We start from the raw sequence: 16,938 nt of genomic DNA, 5'->3' as shown, positions 1-16,938 counted from the left end.
AGTCTGAGATCGGCTAGAAATGTACAGTACTAGACGAAAATGTTTAGCAATTTCTTAAAACAAAAATGTATATAAATTAACAATAGAAAACAAAGCAAAAGTTTTATAGGTGTGTAGAACTTTAAGTTAATTCACTTGTTATTATTTTTGGCTAAATATGCTTTTAAATAAAGCATATTTTTAAACTTTAACGAGGCAGTTTAAATAATTTTGCAAATGGTACTGTACACTTTTGTCTAGCTCTCGCTCGATGATCGATGTAGAAATGAGCTCCGCAGACAAATATGATTGAATTTAGAATTATGCTACGGCGCATCCTAATAAAGGGAAGAGGCATATCTCTAACTTCTTGAAACGAACAGTACGTGGACGTAACTGTCAGGACCAGTCATATAGACTGATTGGCTACGATTGATATTCGTTTGTGTGTATCGCCCATGCTGTACTTTTCTCTAAGTGAATAGACAATTTGCGTAACTATTTGGAGCTTCTTCTTTCGCTTGTTCCGTTATTGTTTGAGGGCACACCGTATACGCGAAGTGAAACTATTTAACCGATATGCCGACATAGCAATTATTATTATTAAGCGAGGACGGCGACGGTATAGCGAATTTTGCATTCTCTGTTACGTGTAGTGAATGGCCATTCGAAAGATATGTAGGCCGGACAAATTTCAGAAGGTGAATGCACCTCCCGCGCCCCCCGTAACAGGTTCATTGCCTATGCCAATGCCGGAGAACCACTTTTTACCGTGGAAATTTGGTGGGGTCCGGCTGTGTTTTCGGACCAGATCCGGCTCTGCTCAATTATCATTACTTAACGGTGCCATGTAAGAGATTCTGCAGCCTTCCGCATCAATTGACTGACAGACAACGGTTCCGTGAAACAGTCGTTCAAAAAAACTCACAGCTTACTTTTACGATTTAGTTTGCGCCGTTGATAATTTATTTGAACGGACCCAACTAGTACATAAAAATAATCAATATGCCGACTTTCAGTTAGTATTCCACTATCAGGGAAAATGTACCTACATGACGTATAAAAGAGACAATTTGTATTCTTTAGATGTAGTTATACATTGCGCTGACATTGCTATAAAAACAATGTCGACTGCTCTTTTTTTTTTTTAATTTTGCGTTTCGTGCAACAATTTTTTATATTTAGCTATCCAATAAACTTTGAAACTGCGACACAGTTTGTGAAAATATAAAAAAAAATAATATAACATCAATTTGGATTTAACTTTTCACGATTTGTTAGATCAATGACCTTGTTGCCACCATGTTTTGATAAAAAACACCTTGCCACTTTTTTTAGGCATACAACAATCATGAGAAATATGTACACACTACTTTTTAAAATATATTTTTCTTGTAACGATAATCCGTAATTATTTGCGAACAATAATCTAATCTTCTTTGTGCTTCAACATTGTTACGTATAGTCTACCCACCATACGCGAGGAATCGTCAAGAGAGCTATAGCGGGTTGCGTAGAATGCGCAAGTAAAAATGAAGACGGAAGTTTCCGGATCCTACGTTTTGTAAACTTTCCGGAACTAGTCCAACCCTATTAATAGTCGCCGCGCGTTCGGAAGAATGTAGTTCTGGTTGCGATTATTTCGAAAAAAAGAATATGCTTCTAACTAACTCTTCATGTCTCATTAATCCGAAATTTGATAACTTTATATCAAGAAGAAAATAAAATAAAATAAAAATAGCGATCGGCCTTGTTTTTATATTCAATTGTTAATAAGAGATACATGTTTATTTGTTGACCGCAGAGTACATTAGTTCTGATTCACGTGGCTGGTCAATTTTAAGGTGAGCCACGATACTGAACTGACTTACATTGAAAAACATTCAATATGAAAGGTGTTATTAAAACCTGGCATTTCTTAATCAAAGACATTTTATACATATTACATTTGTAAAAGATTGAGTTAAGGGTCACAACATGTTTTTTATCATATATGTTATCAATTTCACAACCAGACTACATATGTATATGCCTACAAGTAAGCACACACAAACGGCTACAACAAACTATTACCAACTAACTAACAGCCCCACCCACATTCTTCCATGTCAAATGGCACTAGAAACTAGAATGACTGCAAGTTGTTAAATCACACACAAACATATTATTACATGCCCATTAATACATTAAACAATTTTTTTTATTTGAAAAATGCTTTAAATTAACCCATATTTTTAAAATATTATGATAATATACCTACACCTATACGATCTCTATTTTTAGGAATTTCTAATATTAGTAACTACTTATTTAATTGCATTTTCCTAAACAGGGTTATTATTAGACACAAATCGTATTATAATGATCGATTGACAATTGTAGCTATTAAAAGTAAATTTTAATTTCATTTTCGATTTAATTATAGTATGTATTATTACTCATAAGATGGATTTCGTCATGGCTACCGTACATGTGTACAATGGCGTCCCTGCACGTACCTATTATGAAAACTACGACAGGTTCAGTTTAAAAAGTCGGTATTCTTATTGGAAAAGGATCCTGTTGAACATTTTTGCATCCCACAATAAGTAGTCTACAGATGGCGTTCATTGCGCTGTTTGTAACTATTCATTAAACGCTGTTTAATAGGTTACTCTGTGCTGATGAGAACTAAAGAGTTCTGATTACCGACCTAGAACCTTTTGTTCGATATTTGAAATCAATAATGTTGGTTAATGATTGAAAACTATGAGGATGAGACCTTGACAGTGTTGTTTATTCGATATTATTTAAACAGAACTGAATAAATAGTTGCGGGTTATTCTAAGAATGAATTTAGGTATGTTCTTGTACAAACTTTACGAAGAATTAGTATGCAGTGGTCTTTTAATGTATCTCTGCTTATAATCCGGGCGTCCTTGANAGACGATGCTGTTCTTTGATGATTGTATCTACCAGTGTATAATATCTATGTGTTTATATCTATCTATCTATCTCACCTTTGGAAGGTCGTATCTTTACTGCAACTTGAAAACTTTACAACTTTTCTGTCACAAAACCATTCACTTAAAGTTATCAAAACTCGAGCGTCGTATTAAGCATGTTACACTTGTCTGTTAAATACGAAAGTTACTATACAACAACGTGTTTCGGTATCTCGACGAAACTTTAATATAATAATAATAGATAGAATTTTTCATTGTCGGCGTTTTCTCAAACAGACAGAGCAGATAGTTTTCGATCAGTTTTCATTAATTCTTACGTAGTTATGTGTACTGCATTTACAACAAATATTATATGAATAAACATAGCTCATTAATAAGAAAAAGTATTATGTAGATGTTAACATAATATTTGAGTGAAATTAATTATTCATAATGTTTAACTGAAAGAATGTTACGTACTTTTTATCAGGGCAACTTGTAATCATTCTTGTTCGTTATTGGTTGTGCAGACATATTTAGTTTAGTTAAAAAAGTGATAAAATACATATTTTTCATGCAATTTGACTATTTGTAATAATAAGTACGTTAGTTATTCAAATGACGTCAATGACGTTCGTAAATAGTAATTGCTTATTTTATAAAAGTTTGAATAACTATTGACAGAGTATCTAATAGGTAAATATAATAATTGCCTTGGATGTTAAAATAAAATAAAAATAATCCTAAAGTTTTAAGGTACTGTACCTAAATAGTATTCAAAACTTTATTAATCAATAGAAAATACGGGTTGCACATACGATATATAAGGGGTTTGTCCTTAAAATTACATGTACCTAATCAAACCCAACCCTGGAAGGAAAATGTTTACCTTTATGCTTTTGATTGCTATTGTAATTAAATATAAATAAAACACTTGAACAATTTATCAAGACATATCAAGGGTACCTTTTATACAGAAACAAATATTGTTCCCAAGGGATAAAAAAAAAATTAGCTTTATGTAGTCGTCGATGACTTTTGATACGAATTTGGGACATCAACGAGAGCGAAGCCGGTAAATACCTATCATGAAATTTGGTACATACATTGCCAGGGGTACAGGGAAGAGACATGGGGTACTTTTTATCCAGAAACAAATACTGTTCCTGAGGGATAGAAGAATTAGTTTGATAAGGTCGTCGATAAGATTTGACATATATTTAAGACATAAATGTGAGCGAAGCCGCGGGGAAACCCTATCATGAAAAGGTACATACATTGCCAGGGGCACAGAAAAGGACATTGGGTACATTTAATCCAGAAACAAATACTGTTCCCGAGGGATAGAAAAAAATGGCTCTATGTAGTCGTCGATGATTTTGGACACGTATTTAGGACGAAGCTGCGGGTAAAACCTAGTGTAATATAATTTAAACCAACCATACCAGTTGCTTTTCTTTTTACCATTCACCNTAAAAAACACCTTGCCACTTTTTTTAGGCATACAACAATCATGAGAAATATGTACACACTACTTTTTAAAATATATTTTTCTTGTAACGATAATCCGTAATTATTTGCGAACAATAATCTAATCTTCTTTGTGCTTCAACATTGTTACGTATAGTCTACCCACCATACGCGAGGAATCGTCAAGAGAGCTATAGCGGGTTGCGTAGAATGCGCAAGTAAAAATGAAGACGGAAGTTTCCGGATCCTACGTTTTGTAAACTTTCCGGAACTAGTCCAACCCTATTAATAGTCGCCGCGCGTTCGGAAGAATGTAGTTCTGGTTGCGATTATTTCGAAAAAAAGAATATGCTTCTAACTAACTCTTCATGTCTCATTAATCCGAAATTTGATAACTTTATATCAAGAAGAAAATAAAATAAAATAAAAATAGCGATCGGCCTTGTTTTTATATTCAATTGTTAATAAGAGATACATGTTTATTTGTTGACCGCAGAGTACATTAGTTCTGATTCACGTGGCTGGTCAATTTTAAGGTGAGCCACGATACTGAACTGACTTACATTGAAAAACATTCAATATGAAAGGTGTTATTAAAACCTGGCATTTCTTAATCAAAGACATTTTATACATATTACATTTGTAAAAGATTGAGTTAAGGGTCACAACATGTTTTTTATCATATATGTTATCAATTTCACAACCAGACTACATATGTATATGCCTACAAGTAAGCACACACAAACGGCTACAACAAACTATTACCAACTAACTAACAGCCCCACCCACATTCTTCCATGTCAAATGGCACTAGAAACTAGAATGACTGCAAGTTGTTAAATCACACACAAACATATTATTACATGCCCATTAATACATTAAACAATTTTTTTTATTTGAAAAATGCTTTAAATTAACCCATATTTTTAAAATATTATGATAATATACCTACACCTATACGATCTCTATTTTTAGGAATTTCTAATATTAGTAACTACTTATTTAATTGCATTTTCCTAAACAGGGTTATTATTAGACACAAATCGTATTATAATGATCGATTGACAATTGTAGCTATTAAAAGTAAATTTTAATTTCATTTTCGATTTAATTATAGTATGTATTATTACTCATAAGATGGATTTCGTCATGGCTACCGTACATGTGTACAATGGCGTCCCTGCACGTACCTATTATGAAAACTACGACAGGTTCAGTTTAAAAAGTCGGTATTCTTATTGGAAAAGGATCCTGTTGAACATTTTTGCATCCCACAATAAGTAGTCTACAGATGGCGTTCATTGCGCTGTTTGTAACTATTCATTAAACGCTGTTTAATAGGTTACTCTGTGCTGATGAGAACTAAAGAGTTCTGATTACCGACCTAGAACCTTTTGTTCGATATTTGAAATCAATAATGTTGGTTAATGATTGAAAACTATGAGGATGAGACCTTGACAGTGTTGTTTATTCGATATTATTTAAACAGAACTGAATAAATAGTTGCGGGTTATTCTAAGAATGAATTTAGGTATGTTCTTGTACAAACTTTACGAAGAATTAGTATGCAGTGGTCTTTTAATGTATCTCTGCTTATAATCCGGGCGTCCTTGATATTTTTTTTTTTTAATTTAACCATTATAAAATATACAAAAGCCATGGGAATATAAATAGTATTCATAAATAGGACTCATTTTCTTCATGTTTCGGTTCGGTTTTAATATTTAAAACTGGAAATGTCATTACTAATTTTATGGCGTTAATGTGAACGACCTTGAACTTATGCCACTTTTCTATTTAATTAAAAATGGATCGTAAATGCATAGGTGTCTGCAGACGTTCTGTGTATGTATTAAAATGTAATTAATGCAACATAAAGAAGCCGGGTAATTTTTGATAATAAACGGTCTAGTATTTGAAAAACAGACATTTGTTGTAATGGTTTTGAATTATTAATTTTTGTTGGTTTCTCGTTGATAAACAGAAAAAATTATTATTTCTTTCTCTGGTAGGTGACATAAACAATGTCAGAGATATTATTTAATTTTTTTTAACTGTAAAATATCCCACTTGAGCCTTTTTAATACCCACCTAAAAGAACGCGCCCTTTTTCTCGCAAAAACTTCACGAAAATACATGGATTCCTGCAGCGCAAGGTTTAAGGTATGTTTGAGTTAGAGATGTGAGCTGCAAGCAGAGCAGAGTCTCATGAGTTGCACTTGCTAGTCATCTCTAGTGTCCAGAGTGGGGCTTCCAGGGTCTTCATCTTGTCATAGTCAGGAAGCCCAGTATCCATATGCAGGTTATAGAGAAGCTAAAGGACCCCGGTTATCTGGGCGCAAAGACCCGGAAGCATCTGTATGAAGTGCTGTAGCAAGCCATTGGGAGTCCTGAGATGAAAGTAGCACCGGCTTATATTCACACAGATCTGGCAGGGTAATGTGAGGGACGAACCTTCCCCCTTCGACATAGCTTGCCCGTCGAAAGGGAGGCTCTTCCTGTGCGGCCACCGACATCTTCAGTGACAATCGTATGGGAACCTCGACAGGCTAAGAAGTCAGCGGCTCTCTGGGTGGTGCTATTTATGCCCAACGTGGATCTGGTGTGCAGTCTTGCTCATTAGGGAGGGCTGCACATTTTTGGGCGAACGCAGAGTAGAGACGAAAGGTATAGTAGCTTGCATTAGTCAGGCTGAAGGGTGTCCGGAGATAGTGGTACATTCCTTGGTGGAAGGGGATGCTCAGGAGTTTCTTTTTTGCCAATTGGTGTCAAACACAAGGAAGCATTTGGTTAATTACTTGCATCCAGCAGGAACGTCTAGGGGTTTGGATAAGCCCGAACTTGGGACTTACTCGCCTCGTTAACCCTTAGGATCTACGGTCGCTTCTTCTAATCGTCTGTCAGAGGAGAGACCTTAAGGGAGTCCTCAATTAAATATTGGTACAGTTATGCTGGTTTAACGTGTGGACAATTGAACATGAAGGGGACCGAGCAAGTGTTGGGGTCGATACGGTACCTGGTACTAGTATTAGGGGCTAGCGATATGCGACAGCCAAATCTTCACGTTCACCCCTAAAGCTTGGGTCATCTGCAACCGATCTATTTAAGTAAGGGATAAGATCAATGCGTTGGTAAAACGTATGTAATAGAGGTTCGCGAAAGTGGTCAGAGAAGCCAGGGTGGCCCGTCCGATTACGTTTCAGTAAGGGTCAGGTGAAGGTGGCGATTTCATGAAATCGAGATAACTTATCAGTGCCAGGGTACAAATAATCCAACTGGAAGGGAAAATCCGACCAATGATTGAGCCTGATTCTGAGGGAGGCCCAGGGGCCCCAAGTGATAAATCTTCCTGCCTGTCTGGTCTTCTGGACTTGTTATACTTGTGATTACACTTCGCATTTTGGAAGAGAGGAGTAGAATCTAGGCACCTCGATGAGATCTGACGAATAGGCACTCAGGTAGCAAGCCTGCTAGGCCTACTAGGCACTAGATAGGTCCAGCCTGCACCAGGCAGTTCTAGGGATTCTTCTGGTAGAAACTGGTAACGGTGCTCTGATTGAAGGTATCTTAATCGTTCGGCCATAAGTGCCGATGCGGGTACACCACGTTAATCAAAATAAACGAGAGGGAATCCCCCCCTCTAGGTATACCTAGTCCATGGTAATTGCGTTGCTTTTATGATGGATATTTAAAATATTCCCACACAATTTTCTAGTCTACAAACCGATGTCGTGGAAGTTTTATTAAGTTTATCTCTGATTTGGCATACGTAATCGCGCTAGTCGCGCGCGCGCGAACCTTGGATCCGGTCATTCTGCACTCTTTTTTTTGTAATATATATATATATAGGTAATAAAATTTAGTACCTATTTATTGCAAGCATAAAGATTTTTATATACTTTTGACGTTAACTATAAAAGAAATATACGAAAAACAAAAATTATTTCACTGATGGAAATGATTTGGAAACAATCAATTTCTTTGCAATCTTAAACAAAAAATATGATCCATTGTTTTACAATTTATACTTTAAACATTTTCGTTTGTAACAAGAAATTACTCGTGTAGTAAGAAATAATGTTTTGCATTTTTCCATCATATATTTTTAACCATCGCCATCGTACGTATTACATGCATGTAGAATTAAACATTTCTAAATTCTAATTCCACAAATCCTGGAAATTCCAAACGAAACAGTTTTCAGGAAATGCAGATCAAGTACTTTTTTATGTTTATAATTATTATTGCTAGGTCGACTGACCTTTCTGTACAAACTTGGTAAAAATTCCAGATAAACAATCATTGGTCGTCTATAAATGTTGATTTCTTACAGATGATAACAAGTGTTGATAAGGGGATATTTTGAATAATAATTAAAACAAATATGAGACGTGAATTCTAAGAAGCAAAAAAATGTTGTAGTATCTGAGTCTGTGACATCATTTGTGTTTTCCTACAATATCTACAATTCTATTTACATGAATTATCTTCTTAGATTTTTTACCTGCAAATATCCAAGATACAGGGGGGAAGAGTTATTAGATTTTGACTCCCATTTGAGATTAATAAAACGGAAATTTGTATTCTTGTCAGTCTACCCCTTATACAAAATCAACCCCGTCCCTATATAATTAACCGACATTAAAGGCCTCTTCTTGTAAAGGAAAAATTTGTTTTGATCTTGTATAAAAAATACTAAAATTATCAACAGCTTTAATTAAAGTGTGTTGGCGCTGGCTGCCTAGAATTTTGCAGCGACTTTATCAATTCAGTGACGATCTTTATAAAGTAATCTTTGACAAGACTTGAATAATTTACAACTCGGATGTTATTAATCTCAATAGCTATGCCAAAGAACCGCGATTTATATGAACTTACATCGGATATTCTTAAAAAAATGCAGGACAAAATTTTCAAAGTAATAGTAACTTTGAAATAGTTGATATGGATATTGAATTAATAACTTCTGCAGTTAATAAAATAAACCATTACATATGTTAATTTTTCTATATCTATTCTCTAGAATTAATTCTAATGCTTGTCAGTAGTTGAAGTCTACTGCAATAGATGTGGTTTATCACTAGGAATAAGTTAGAGTTTGTTTTATTTCGATATATCAAATAGTTATTAAGTAATGGTGGAAAATAGTCAAAAACTCTCCGTAGGTTCGGTTGAGACTCTATTTACGCTCGGCGCTGACTTCAACTGCGCTCGGTAGCGTATTGAAATGGGAGTGAACGAGAAAGTGGGGGGAAACATCAGAGTCGACTCTATCGGTACTCGATAGCGTCAGCGGAGTGGGGGATGACCGCTGTGGTAGGGATACGCTAGGCCGCTGGGTTAGACTCTACTTACGCTGGGTAGCGTAGGTCTAACCGCTGAGGTGGGGGGAGACGTCAGAATGCGCGCGCTTTTTTGAATAGCAAATAACGCCGCGTAAGTTTATATTTTTGTAAATCTGTACATTTTAACAGAAAAAAGAAACTACAGTTAAATTTTTTTAATTGTAATGACTTACCAACTGGTGCTGTTGATGTGACGGATGCGTTCCACTACTTATGTATTTCCTGTAAAAGAAAGCAACGTAAAAGATACTGAACAACCTCAAGGCAAAGCGTTTCGTAACGAAACGCTATTTAGGTTCATTTTTAACCGCTAGGTGATCTACATACCATCACAGTTTATCTAGAATAAATTGTACATGCATACATTTTATTAATCAAGTTTTTTAATGCGCTTAGGTATTCTAAATTCAGGAAATATTTCAGTAAGGCAACATAAGAACATCGGAAATGAAAACGGTTTCTAGATTTGACTGATTTTTATTACATATTTTTATTAATGGAGCAAAAACGAGAGAAAACAATGCACAGAAGTAATATAAAAGATCGCGGTTGAGAGAGCACAACATTACTTATTACTATTATTATTATTTGCAACGTAACTTCCGCAAATGGATTATTTCACAAATGGGTTACTGCTCAGACAACTTTCACACTTATTCGTACTTGGCATTTAAGCACAAAATAGATCATTACTGACTGATTGTGATACTCTTTTTCGACGTAACAGAAGTTTCTTCTCTTATTAACTCTATTATCAATTAATAATATCGTTATTGTGACAAATATTACGTAACAAGTTTTCTTCATGGATTTTATTGCAAGAAAAGGTGTCTTTATTTCTTATGTGTATTATAAAAACTGGACAAACGGTTTTGTACAATTTTTAGTAACAATTAAATAATCTCGGTCTGGAATTCATTAATTTTTTTAAAGTAATAATAAGGCTTGTGGTAATTTGCATCTTTTATTCTATCCGGTATGAACTTGTCCAGCAAACGAGCGCAAAAAGCTCCAGGATGATCCTTGAGAATCCGTAAGAAATTTTACATACAAAACGTACAAAAGGGAAGAAGCAATCAATCGAAATTGAACTTTCAAAGAAAGGATACTCTTACATTAGGAGCTTAAGGAGAAGAAAAGTGGAAATATAATACATTCGAACGAATAATTATCGAATTTTATATCAGTAATGGTTCCACAGTCACTAAGTTTAAAAAAAAAACATGTTTCTGCAACTCAGTAAACAAATAAGAATAAATAAAAAAAAACTGGATTATATTTTAATACTTAAGGAGTCTTGTTTCCCCTGAGAATATCTGTCAAATAAAAAAAATAGTAAAAAAAAATCGCCCACGGTTGCGAACAGAACCCGGGCTATGGGTGTACCAGCCGAGTATTCTATCACTAAGCTGCAGTCGCTACTCGCAATATCAGATCTACAATAGAAACGTATTGCCATGATTCAAAAGATACATTAGCAAATCATCGCGACCGTCTTATATTTGATATTTTATATCCTATTACTGCATAATTATAAACGATTAACGACATTCATCTTACAAAACAGATGACACATTATGCATTTACTAAAAATGGAAATAAATTCATTTGATATCGACTTAAAAGTGATTTATGTATGTACACGTATATAGAAAGTTTGGCGAAGGACATCCAGACAAAACAGTCACTGATCGCTTTACTTTCTACTAGGCAACAGCACACGACATGTTATTCAAAGTACGGACTACTTTCACAAACAAGAACGAAACACAACCTTCACTCAATACGACTCTGTACGGCCGCGTATTATGTGGGAGTGCATGAGAGCGACCTTCAGGTATTTCTAACGCGGCACTTTATTCAGCTACAGTACGATTACAGTTAGCCATGATCGACACGTTGTCACACATTACAAAAAGTCTGTATCCGAAAAATTTTTTGTGAGGATGAATTACATTTTCTTACTTTTTACTATATATATATATATATTTTAACAAACCTAATAAAATTTAAATACAAATAAAACAGGTCATAAATGTTAAGGAAAGCGTTAAAAGTCGAGGCGTTTATGTCACATTTATGTGCTTCCTGCACAAGTCTCAATATGTTTTATTTACATCCATAAACAATAAGTTAATAAGTTTTACAATTATTTTCTTTTTTTTTATTTTGTTTACCGTTTTTATCGGCGTTCTAATAATGGCATCTTGATGCATTAAATTAAAATCGGCACAAGCATTAAATTCGATAATATTCTTATGCTGTATTACGACATAAACGGTAGGTTTTATTGCTTATTTTACACTACAAAACGATTAAAATGACGTAATAGTGGAAAAATTAATTTTCATTGTAGTTACTTAATTAGTTGTTTAAATTGTTACAAAGGACTTGATAATAAATGATCAGAAACTACTAAAAATAGGTACTTCATAGGCATACATATACAGGGTGCACGCTGTTTAAATAAGTTACCCTATTATGGCCCTTATCTGTTGTATATTGTTCCTGTTTGTCGTTTATCTTTTAATCACTAGGCTGTATCACCTATTACAGTTATTTGTATACAATCAAGTGCGAAACTTATTTATTTATATAATGCGATAAAAAAAGCCATCGACAAAAGACAATAAAACACCAAATTAGCGGTTGACCATGAAACGATTGTGATAATAATGTTATCAACGCGATCTTCTGCTTCTTGGTAAATATAGGCATTTATAAAAACAACCACGTTGTATCTATGGCAATCGTACTTATATTAATTCGTGAACATCGAAACAATCGGCTACGATTTTTTAATATTTATAGGAACAAAACATTGCAGCGGGCAGTAATTTTCACAATTTTGTCGTGACTTGCAAATGGTTCAGTGGTTAGAATATTCGGCTGGAACGTCGATGGACCCGGGCTTAATTCCTGGTCGGTACAGAACTTTTTTTAAATCCTTTTTGGTCGATTAAGCCAGGCTACGGTTTTCTTAGCATTTCGTTTTGATTTATATCAGAAAACATAAATGCTAGTTTCATTATTATCTACTTTTGTTTTTATTTAGTAGGTAATCACCGAAGTATGTACATAACTATTATAAACATAAAATGTATCGTGTCGACAACGTCTGTTATTCCCCGCATTCAAGATTATTTTAAATGCACACACGATATTGTACTTTACATGTTGCGAATGTAAAAAAGAAATTCCAAGATAACCGAGTTAAAATATTCAATTTTCCTTAAAACCAGTCGCATCATCCTGGACAATAAAAACCCACTGTCAACATGCAGATACATGTAGATACCATAAAGTTCTAAAAAATTATACCGAGTCTATTTTGATGTATCGTATGTACATACATTTAAATATGTAATTTATTAACTATCTCATCGTTTAGATTAGAAACAAGTCGGAGTGTTGTTAGAAAAATAAGAGAAAAAAGACAGCGTTACATCACAACTTGTATTTTGTTTTGTTTACTAAATCGTAATTGTTTTTGCAACGTATGTCCCCATGTAATGAGAATTTGTATGCTAATGTTCCAGATGGAATTCCCAAATTGACATATTCTCATTTTCAATTTTAAATTGGATTAATTTCTGAACAATCTCCGTAACTTTTAATATTGACACGAAAAAACAATAAAAACAAGTACACGATATTTATAATGATAACAAAAAATAACGTTTATCACTGAAAGGCGATAAAAAGAAGAAATGTTTTATGTTTATAAAGATTATACTATACGTATTGTCATACAATTTTAATTTTTTTTTAATTGACAGCAATTAAAAACAACAGTTACGTACAGGTACAGTAATTTTTGAAATTCGCACATTTCCAGTCTCTACAGTCTTCATGGGGGAGGGGGTAGCGGATCAGATGTAAAAAGGGGGGTTAAGACAGGCAAAAAGAGCAATAATTAAAACGCTCATAACTTATTCGTTTGATGTTAGAGTCCGTTCACTTAGAGAAAGGTACACGGTGCCAGATCGATGTGCGCGGACTGTCTGACCGCCAAAGGCTTACGATTGGGCTTTGATCGGAAACATCTGACTGTAAACGACCGGCCATATTCCGGAGACCCGCCCACGACTGTATTCGTTTTTGCGCATCGTCCACGCCGTACTTTCTCTAAGTGAACGAACTATACAACATATAATTTACAATATACAACAGCTTTGTAGTCACTGCATACAATCCTCCCAGGCCAGCTTTCAATAACGCCTAGGAAGAATTGAAAGTACCAACTGATTGTGACAAGTACGTTATTAATGTAATCTAAAGCTAACGTCACGTATCTACACCTGCTCTGTTTTGGTTCTTTTTTAAGTTACAAAAAGTCTGTCTAATTAAAATTCGCATTTCCCCGAGTTGATAACGTCGAGTGTTTTGTAAAAAGATTATTATATTAGAACACGAGTACAGCCTGCATTAAATATAAAGGTACTCAATTTATTTCAAAACGATAAGCGCGCCCACCCATGCGGGACCGAATAAATAATTTATGATCGCTAAATTATTTTTTGAAAAGAAAAAGCTTCACTTAATTTGCTTTCTAAGATAATCAACATACTAACTAGATGCATGTTTATTTATAAAAAAATGCTTCTCAATTCTATAAAATCCTTTTTGGAACTTCGCGTTCCTAGTTCCTAGCGGGTGTTTCACGACACCACATCATCATCATAATGTCGTCAGTCCTAAGACTGGTTGGACACACACCTCCACTCTTTTCTATCCTGAGCTAATTTTCGCATTTTCCTAAAACTAGAAAAAAAAACTTCAAAACTTTTGGGTGTTTCATTCCCACCAGCCAGTAATGCTGGTGGGAGGGCAGTCCCTCCGGACTACGCCGGAAGGTAGGGCGGAAGGCCCTCTTCAGCCTGCTTTCAGGAATCGTGGGAATGGGTGGGTGGTGGTTCGGGTGAGAAAGATGAGACGGACGAAATGAAGACAGAAGAGAATGAAAGATTATCTGTGGAATATTACTGCCTCAGCATTTGCCTAAGTGATCCAAGGAAACCACAGAAAAACTTGGACCAAGGCAGACGGCCCCGGAATTGAAACGGCGTTATACCGAATACTAAGCAATGGATTAAAACTGGACCTCATTAACGATGGATCACGTTCCACCGTCTTGTGACCGAACAGTGTCCGTGCCGGGTCCGTACTATTTTTATATACCAAACTAATGCATAGTAAAAGTTGGACTTTGCATGAAGTTATGAAATAATAACTTACTGTTATATTTAATATTTACCTAATTGTTTTGAATCCTTCTCTATTTTGTTTTAACTTCGGTAAAGGTCTAGATGGTGGGGGGGGGGGGATCGAAAGAGGAGGTCTCCCCCACCACTGTACCATAAAAAGTTCGTGGCGGTCTCACCCCCATAAAAAGTTATGGGGGTTGAAAGTTGATTATTTTGACAATTTTCATACACTATAATTCAAATAAAATTCAATAAAAAAAATATTTTCAAGCGGGTGGAGGTGGGGGATCGAAAGAGGGTGGTCACTTGAACAAAACCCGATAACCTAACCTAACCTACCCTATTGATAAAGATATTTAAATAATGTTTTATATAACTTTCTCAATATTTTTATGTATTTTTCATTAGTTTTACCTTTGAATATTGTTTAAGAATGACTATATAAATATTTACATGCCTAGAAATGTATAAAAATTGGCATATTTATTAACTTTGAACCCCCATAACTTTTTATGGGGGTAAGACCGCCACGAACTTTTTATGGTACAGTGGTGGGGGAGACCTCCTCTTTCGATCCGCCATCATCTAGACCTTTACCCCTATCTCGTCTATTTCTCTTTGACTTCCATGTAGTCCTCTGTTCTGCTATTCTTCCTAATACCTTTTCATTTCTAACCTTCTCTATCCACGGCATCCCCATCATTCGACTGTAACACCACATTTCGAACTCTTCTAACCTTTTCTTTCCTTTACATCACATACCATTACTAAATCAAAATGAGACACACAATTTCATATGCCTACATTTACCAAATTTTATAAAATAGTAGTGAAAAACGCCGGGGAAGTACCTACAGAGTTAGTTAGGGTAATTACCGCAATACGAAGAGGCGGCGTGACAGAAACATAGATAAATCTGCAGTTAACTATTTTAATTGTGTGTTCATTTTGGTGTTAATATAATTTTTTCAAATTTGCATCGTTGTAATGCATATGTACACCTAATTAAGAACACAGGTCAATGTAAATAAGAAATCATTTTTAAAACGCAAACGTCTGATATTATTTACTATAATACGTTTACTAATTAGAGCGCAAACAAATTAAAGAAGTTATTAAGCTTTAAGTTACTGCATATAAACAAATTATTATTTTTACAAACATGATAAATCTAAATCAACAAGATTGGATTGAATTTTATCTTTTGTTAATAATTAATAGCAAATTAAAAATCAGCGTGCATTAACAGTATAGCAGAAGCGATAATGAATTAATGTTGCAGAAAACCAATTTCAATATATATATTCAAGGTCAATGCTTCTGATTGATACGGCACCCCAAGTGCAGAATTTCGAAATTTAACAACAATTATTATAATATATAAATAGATACTATACTGCCAGATTTTTAAAAGAATATGATGGTCTACTATATAACAGATATCATAATATCTAATTTGGATTGTCGACTTTGTATAATTAAAATTAGGGAAAGTACCTACATTACGTGACCCATTTTTTACCCCCCCCCCATTCCCCCTACCCGTAGTATCTGCCAAGATTTCCTCCCCCTGTATTTATCATGTAGTTGTTCATGAATATTGTTTTATATCGTTTTTCGCAAACAGAAAGTTGCGAATATAGATCGAATATTACCCTAGGGCAGTGTTTCCCAACCTTTTTGTCCACGCGAACCAAAAGAAAAGTCCGAAAAATTTTGACGAACCCCCTATGTCAGGGATGGCGAACCAATGGCACGCGTGCCATTAGTGGCACGCGACACAATATTTTGGGCACGTCACTAATGTTTCTGTCATTGATTCATTAATCACTTCAGAGAATTATCGGAAATACTAATACGAAAGTTTATTATGTACCCTGATGTGATATTTGATAAAATAAATTGAAGAATCTGAAATGCAGCTGATTGATTTCTAGTGTAGTTCAATATGATTCAAAAAGTTGTTGGAACAAGGAAACAGTTGAGAATTGAAACAGAAAGATCGACGGGTAA

The 16,938-nt window shown here is 34.7% G+C and overlaps 1 protein-coding gene across 3 annotated transcripts in view; it reads right to left on the bottom strand.

The window, feature by feature from the left end:
• The window catches only part of LOC108736124 (protein dimmed-like), a 51,748-nt gene that overhangs the window by 27,989 nt on the left and 6,821 nt on the right, over positions 1 to 16,938 (bottom strand). For 2 of the 3 annotated variants that reach the window (XM_018468425.1, XM_018468423.1), the window contains exon 2: positions 9,892 to 9,940. The gene's annotated coding sequence lies outside the window, so the exon portion shown is untranslated. Of the gene's footprint in view, positions 1 to 2,978; positions 3,128 to 9,891; positions 9,941 to 16,938 lie in introns of those variants that run through there. The other variant, XM_018468424.1, reaches the window with a different exon arrangement.

The sequence above is a fragment of the Agrilus planipennis genome, unplaced genomic scaffold, assembly GCF_000699045.2.
Source record: "Agrilus planipennis isolate EAB-ADULT unplaced genomic scaffold, Apla_2.0 scaffold8, whole genome shotgun sequence".
NCBI classification, from domain to species: domain Eukaryota; kingdom Metazoa; phylum Arthropoda; class Insecta; order Coleoptera; family Buprestidae; genus Agrilus; species Agrilus planipennis.
Note: the sequence above shows the minus strand (reverse complement) of the source record. Positions and strands in the feature narration are given on the sequence as shown.